This window comes from Pseudonaja textilis, chromosome 1 (genome assembly GCF_049901715.1).
Source record: "Pseudonaja textilis isolate UNSWEBS1 chromosome 1, rPseTex1.2, whole genome shotgun sequence".
Classification (NCBI taxonomy): Eukaryota; Metazoa; Chordata; class Lepidosauria; order Squamata; family Elapidae; genus Pseudonaja; species Pseudonaja textilis.
In genome coordinates, this window is record NC_141990.1 from 165918150 (window position 1) to 165926305 (window position 8156).

An 8156-nucleotide genomic window follows, 5' to 3' on the forward strand; every position below is an offset into this window, starting at 1 on the left:
TGCATGGGAGTCCTCAGATCTAGCCTTGATACACTGCAGCTGTTTGGCATCAATAAACTTATACCTTTCACCATGAATGGAGTCAAGGATCTTTCATTATTAGATGACTGAGTCAGGGCAAGATTGACAATGGTTCGTATATAAGAAAGTACATCATCTACTGCCTGTTGCTCCTATAAAAGTATACAAAAGACACCGAGTGCTCCCTATTCCATCACCTGCGGCCATCTGGGATATTTTCTGGTTGGAAGGGTGTGTTCAATAATCTTTATTTATGCCATGCAGAAATAGATCTCTTGGTCTTCTAGAAGTTTGGTAGGGCAACCTCCTTATGTCAAAAATACCCTTCATTTTTCAAAGCAGCTACCCTGAACTCACCCATACAATCCCTTCTTGTCCCCAGTTTCCTGCTGGGGCCCATGAATAGCTTTGCCCCCCACTCCTTTGGCTGGCCATCCTGTCATCTCCAGTGAGGTGTCTGCTCATTTGCCCCCAAATCTACATGTACTAGTTTTAATTTTTGTTATACTTCTGAGACAGAGGAGTCTACTTAATTAATTAATTAATTTTTTTTATTTTAAAGTAGTCTCTTTTCATTGAAGGGAAAGAAAAGATGCAAGAGTGGCTTGGCTAAAACTCTTCAGGTTTTCTTTGTGTAAAAAACAAAACAAAACCCTAGGCAAGTCTGCTGATCTATTAGCCTGCTATACAATTTAAAGGTGCTGGTGACATTGAAATTAAAGAAAAAATGTGGCTCAGTGTCACAAACGCTGCATGGATTATCTCCTCCATCCATCCTAAATTGTGGTTTTGATGTCACTGATGCTACCTCTTTCCCAGGTGTGTAACAGAGAACCATCTTCTATTGACCACAGTCAGTAAATCTGTAGCATCCTGAATAGATTTGCACTATCTCCATTGATGAGGCAGTCAAATCTTGAGGAAAGCAGCACTAGAATGATCTGCCTCATGGTAACTAGTTGGCAGGGAAAAAGGCAAGCATGTTTCAGAATGCCTCTTCCCTGCAGACCTTTCTTTTCCCTAAATATCCACATGTAGATGCATACAACCAGGGGTGGGATTCTACAAGTTCGCACCTCTTTGCTAAAACCGCTTGTTAACATTCTAAGCAGTTCAGAGAACCGCTTGTTAGAAAAAATTACTGGCCTAATCCTGTAAGGAAGGCAGGAAGGAAACATTCTGGTGTTGCTTACAGAAACTGCCTCTCCATTAACCCTTATTACATTCTTGGCAGGACTAGACTTCCTGTCTCAGGAACCTCTCTGGAGTTTTTTCCCACTCCTTTGCTGGTACTTTGCTTGTGTGGAGTGCCCATTCAAAGCTACAATGGCACTGAAAAAGTGACTTATGACTGTTTTTCACACTTATGACTGTTGCAGCATCCCCACAGTCACAAGAGGCCAGGCGAGGAGATGCGTGCCTCGATGTGAGTGATGTTGAGTTGGCCATGCCCACCCAGTCACATGACCACCAAGCCATGCCCACCAACTAAGCCATGCCCACCGAACTGGTTATTAAAAAATTTGAATCCCACCCCTGCATACAACCCTCCCACCCAACCACTAGTATACATGAATGAACATATACTGTAAATTCATGCATACACCCACTCCCTCAGGTCCGAGACTCTGAATCAATAAATCTTTGCATTAATAAATTTCAAATCCCATGCACCAAGGGAAAGTCCGCTTCTTGGAAAGCTTGTGTGTGGTCAGCGTTCCACTTCTGAAGCTAAGGGAAGAAAAATAAAACAACTCCACAAGAGAGGTATCTAATCTCTCTGGGAGTTGCAGCACCAAAGGACCATGGAAGCAGACAACCCAGCAGCTGGAGGGGAAGAAGCAGCCCCATAGCAGAGGTACCTGCTGGGCCAACTGGAGATTATTGACTTCCCAAGGCTGCCCTTCCATGGTCCTGTGGGCTGTCTGCAAGGGAAGTCTGATGCCAGCATAGAATGGAAAATGCTGCTTTGAGGTGGAGGTAGAGACTCCCTTGTGAGCCCTTGGCAGCCAATGGGGCATGCTTGCGCCCCAGTAAGTGGCTTATATGCATGAGCCTTGAGCCATTATTGGCTTGATTTGTGAAAGTGAATGAAATCTTAGTTACCTTTACAAACAGTTTGTATATTTTTGTACATCACATGTACAAAACTCATACTACCTCTTAGAAATGATCAAAAATCTACACATGGAACAAAAAGATCTGCTTGCAAGTTTCGATGTGGTTTCACTATTCACTCAAGTCCCGATAAAAGAAACCCTAGAAATCATCAAAAACAAATACCAAACACCAAATACCTCATGGAACTAACAGAACACTGCTTAACCAACACATATTTCATATACAAAGGACAAAGATACAAGCAAATTGAAGGAGCCCCCATGGAATCACCACTGTCACTCGTAATTACAAACCTGTTCATGGAAGAATTCGAATCCAGACTCCTGGCAAATGCCACCCACAAACCCAAACAAGATTCATCAATGACACATTTGTTATTTGGCCCCATGGAAAAGAAAACCTAAATAATTTCCTAATACACCTAAATAGCGCATACTCCAAAATCAAATACACCATGAAAACGGAAACAAACAAACAACTACCATTCCTAGATGTATTAATCTACAAAAAAACCAGATGGCACACTAGGGCACACCATATACCAGAAGAAAACACACACCAACCGCTACCTTAATGCCCAATCCCACCACCACCCAGCACAGATAAACTCTGTGGCCAAAACACTAATTGCCAGAACCAAACACCTGGCAGACAAGACACACATAAAGACTGAACTATGCACCCTGACTAAAGTACTGACAGCCAGTGGCTTCCACAAAAGCAAAATCACAGGCCTGATCCACAAAAACACACTGAGAGGAGAGTTCCAGTTTGTCAGGCTTCGGAGGCGGCAGGAATTCGTATTTGTTCGCTATCCCTGTCGCGCTTGCTGCTGGAGTGCCTCCAATCCAGCTGGATCCAGAGGCTATAGTTATCCTGTAGGGATAACTGAAGATAAGGGAGATCCAGGCAGGGGTCTGGGGGCATCGCAACCCCCTTCCCCAGCTGGCTTAACTCCCTTTTCCAAAGGTGGTGGAGTGGCAGTCAGCAACGGCCACCACAAAGAACCTCTCAGCTGGACAAGTTTTGTGCAGGAGGAAGTTGAGAAAGTGAAAGTTTTTGGCTGAACCAGGACGACAAGCAACATCTGAATACCCTGGAACTTCGGCTCTTTAAATGTTACATTGTTTCTCAAGAAGATCGTAAAGCTGTGGTTGAAAGTGAAAGTGAAAGCTTTTTTTTTCTCCTCACTTTCCTTCCCTACAGAGATAGCAGATGGAAATTGGAAATACCCGCTTTGGCAGCAGAAGGTAACTAATTTTGAAAATTAAAACCAAGGGGACATTAGATTTCTAAATAGACATTTAAAAATTAAAATCTTTTTGCTTATAAGTGAGAAGGAAGAGAGGTAAATGATTTATATCAAGATTTGTTGAAGGAGACTGCTTGGAGGTTATAAGATCAGAGATTAAATTGCAATAAGACTTCAAAAAAAATTACTTTGGAATTGTGTAATTGAATTCTACCCCAGGAAGAGAAATTATTAAAAGAAGAAAGTGCTAAATGAAACAGTTTGTGCTGATTTTGATTGCTTGATGACTTTGGGACTTTTGCAAACTATCTTTTGAAAGATTAATAAAACATTTGGGTTGTTTAAAAAAAAATTTCACAATGGTATCTGTTGAAGAATTGAAAATGGAATTTGAAAAGTTAAAAGAAGAGGAACAAGAAGGCAAGGGCTCTTTTGGATCTATTTTTCGCTTCTTAGAAATGGTGATTTCTACTTATCAGGAAATACAACAACAAGAAGGTTGGGATGAAGAAGAAGAAGCCATCTTTAATGGACATATAATTTTAACTGAGGAAGAAAAGGGAAAAAAGGAAAAGAAAATGAAGAATATAAGTTCTAAAAAAAAACCAAGAAAGGGAAAAATAAGGTGAAAAATCGATATAATGTCAGAAAGCAACAGAAAAGAGGAATACAACAGAGAGGGGAGACTAAGAGGGTGGAGATGGAGGGGGGGGGGGTAAAAAGGCTAGATTTGACAAGAAAGGAAGGGAAAAAGTGAAGAGAAGTTATAAAGGCTTAAAACAAGACATTAAAAAACAGGCTTTTTTCAGAGACAAAGGGTAAAATATAATCTAAAAAGAGATTCTGCAAAAGTACATAAGATTGTATTGTAGTATTTGTATTTGAAATAGTTAGAAAATTGGAATAACATATGTGTTAATAAAACATTGTAGGGAATGTGTAAAATGTCTAAGATTTAACTAATAGAGTTTAATTAATTAATTTGTTATGGAACATTGTTTTTACCATATTATGAGCTTATTATGTTTTTTATTTTAAAATGTTATGTAGAATGTACTAAGCAGAATCAGAATGGAAATTATGTATTATCTTAAGTGTTAAATTTGGGGGAAAGATAGAAAGGTGTCATACTTCAACCAGTGATTACAGGAAAAAGTTTGTATTAAAGAGAAAAGATAAATAGATAATTGAAAAAGAACGGACAAAAGATACAAGTATAATGATTTAAATTGAGATTAAATAAATAAAATAGAATTAAGAGTGAAAAGAGGGGAGAAGACATATAGAAAATATAGAATGTTAAATAAGATATGAAATAGTATATAAGGTGAGCATGAATCTGATTTATGTCTGTACAAAAAGTTGTAACCCGGGGTTAAGCCGCTTTCTAAAAAGAAGTTTTATGTTTTTATGTTATGTGTTTTGTTTGTTTATGTTTGTTTATTGAGAATTAATAATGTTGGATAAGAACATATGAAACAGTAATAATATGAAATATGGTAATATGAAATAGATGAAAGTATAAGTTTAATGAATAAAATTGAAAAGAAGTAAAGGAAGAAACAGTGAGAAGTTGGAAAAAGAGTAATAAGATATGAAGTTGAATACATAAGATGCATATTAAATTGTGTTTGTATGGAAATGTGATAATTTGGAATTATGTTGTACTTAAACAAGATGTTTTATTTGTTTTGTTAAGCAGTTCTGTACTACTGTAGTACTAGATGTACTATGTTCTTACATTTTATGTTGTTTGTCTGTGTATTATCTTTGAAAATTAATAAAATTTGTTTAAAAACACACACACACTGAGACATAATGGAGACCTAGAAGATGAACAGGCCTATGGAACAGCTGTCCTGCCTTACATAAGAAGTACTACAGACAAAATCAGTAAGATACTACACAGGCATCACATCAAGACTGCCTTCAAAACAGACAGAAAAATAGCAGCCATCCTAAGAAACCCCAAAGATAAAATTGATCTGGAAAACCAAGGCATATATGAAGTCCCCTGCACATCATGCCCTGCCACATGCATCAGACAGACCAATAGAAGAATAAGTACCCACCTGGATGAACACAAAAATGCAGTAAAAAATCTGGAACACACTTCCTCACTAGTCCAACACATGAAAGCCACAGAATCGACTTCAATGGCACCAAAACCCTAGTCACTATAGAAAACCCAAGCTACAGAATTATCAGAGAAGCCATAGAGATTGAAAAAAGACCTGAAAGCATGAATAGAAGAGATGACTCCACCAGACTGTCAATTATATGGAAGCCTGCACTCACAAACAAAAAAATCTCCACACCACAAGCCAAGCAAACACCTGGGCACAAACAGACCCCCCCTGATACCTCCAGCTCAAACACAGCCCAACCAGGCACCCAGATGAAACCTAGCTTCCTAATAAATGATAGCCATCCGTTTACTCGAAGCCAAGCCGCACTAAAAGCCTCTATTACAGGAAACACAAAGTTGCCAGCCAATCAAGACAAAAAATGTTACAAATCAGACAGAAGATATTAGAAACACCAATCAAGCAGAACACAGCAAACTCCAAAACCAATAAACACAGACCAAGACTCCCAACCAATCAGGATGAAGAAAAAACCATTTTAACACAGCAGTAGGCTAGCCCCAAATTTAAAACAGAAACGGCTGTGAAAGTCTGACTCACAGATGAACACAATACAGAAGCCTGATGATGGCAGATGAGATTCTGCCGAAACGTTGCTACAACTTTAAAAGCGCAACTATAATGATGTGGGAAAATACCCGAACAAAGCTGAATACCAGACATGTAAGTACCTGAAAACTTAAGAATATATATATATATATATATATATATATATATATATATATATATATATATATATATATAGTATTCAGCATTGTTCGGTATTTTCCCACGTCATTCTAGTTGTGCTTTTAAAGTTGTAGCAACGTTTTACAGAATCTCATCAGCCATCATCAGGCTTCTGTATAGTATACTTATATTATATTATATTATATTATATTATATTATATTATATTATATTATATTATATTATATTATATTATATTATATTATATTATATTATATTATATATATTACTTCCTAGTCTTTGTTCAGCCCTCTGCTTTACCTTAACATTCATTGTCATTCCTTTCTGTGGTTGGATTTATAATCTCTTTGGAACAAGCAGAATATAAATACCAGAGATGCTTTGAACATTGATTTGTAATCCTGTAATAAAAACCCAAAAGCAGACAGTGCTTTGCAAATTTCTTTTTTCCCCTTTAGCTGCAAAATCTCTCAAACACCAGGCAAAATGACTTTAAATAGTAAGGCTTTTATATAGATGTCAAACTGAGACTCATAACGTGATCATCTGAATAGTTCCCCATAATTAAATTAATGGATCCCTCTCTCTTTCTCTCTCCCTCTCCCTCCCTCCCCCCTCCCCCTCCCCCCTTCTCTCCCTCTCTCCCCACTGCTGTGGAAAAGAGTTTTACACTGTAATAGTCCAGAATAGTTCACATTTTGAAGATAAAGCATAGGAAATTAACTGAAGCTTAGAAAACCTGAACCTCTAGGAAAGAAGCAGCATTTAATACAACAGGGCATGTTTTTGTTCAGAAGCCTCCATGTTCTAAGCTGGCATCTATTGTGGTATCTATGACAGATTGCAATATCATCATACAAATGCTGCAGTTAAATACTTCTGTCGCAATATCAATTGAAAGTATGAAAATGTTATCATTTGTATGATGAAATCATCACACAGGCCATTTGTCCTCCTTCCCTCCTGCACATGACCTTTTCATATCTCCAGTTAAATGAAAAGGATCTCGGTGCGGTTTGTGAAGAGTTTCTACAATCCCAAGCCCTCAAAAGCATTTTCAACCCCTATGGCCTTGAAATATTAATAATGAGGAACTAAAGTCCTTGTTTTTGTCTTGAGGAAAAAAGGCTTGATTTTATTGAAATGACTCTTTAGTCCAGGGGTCCTCAAATTTGGCAACTTTAAGACTTTAAGCTATGCTGGCTGGAGAATTCTGGGAGTTGAAGTCCACAAGTCTTAAAGTTGCCAAGTTTGGAGACCTCTGCTTTAGTCATAGACTGACCTTTGCATTTAAAGGAAACTTATAGGAAGGAAGCATCTGCCAACTATGCGAGGTTTTTATGATTACTGCAAGAGAGAGAGAATGTAGTTAATTAACACACAGTACTGTTGTTAACCTCCACAAATAAGCCTCATTATAACAGATTAATGAAAAGAGCTTTTAGGCACATCTAAAAATGTTTCGCTGAAGGGTTCCTTCATCGTCCCATGTTTCATCATCTTCCTAAGTACCATCATTCCCCTAACATCCTGTTAATGTTCAGATTTGAATATTGTGTTAGCAGAGCTAGTAAAAGAAACAGCACAGCAATGGCTTCACAAAATCTGTAGGAAAATTGAAACCTTGGTAGCAGTTATTCTAACCCAATCCCGTTTACTAATTTTTTCTTTCATTTGTTCATCCTTTCTTTTTCTGGCACAAAACAACAACTCAGGGTGCTAATTTCTCAATTTCAGTCTTTTTACAAGAGACTGTATATATTTGCCAGGGGTGGGCTTCAAATTTTTTATCTTGCCAAATAAATTTAAGTGTTACCTTATTTATATCTTCAAAAAAATTTTTTTGGTAATTTAATTGGGATTGTCTGGAATAAGTAAAGGAGTTTTGGTAAGATGTTCATTTTGATCGTGGCAATCCTGCCCAGTA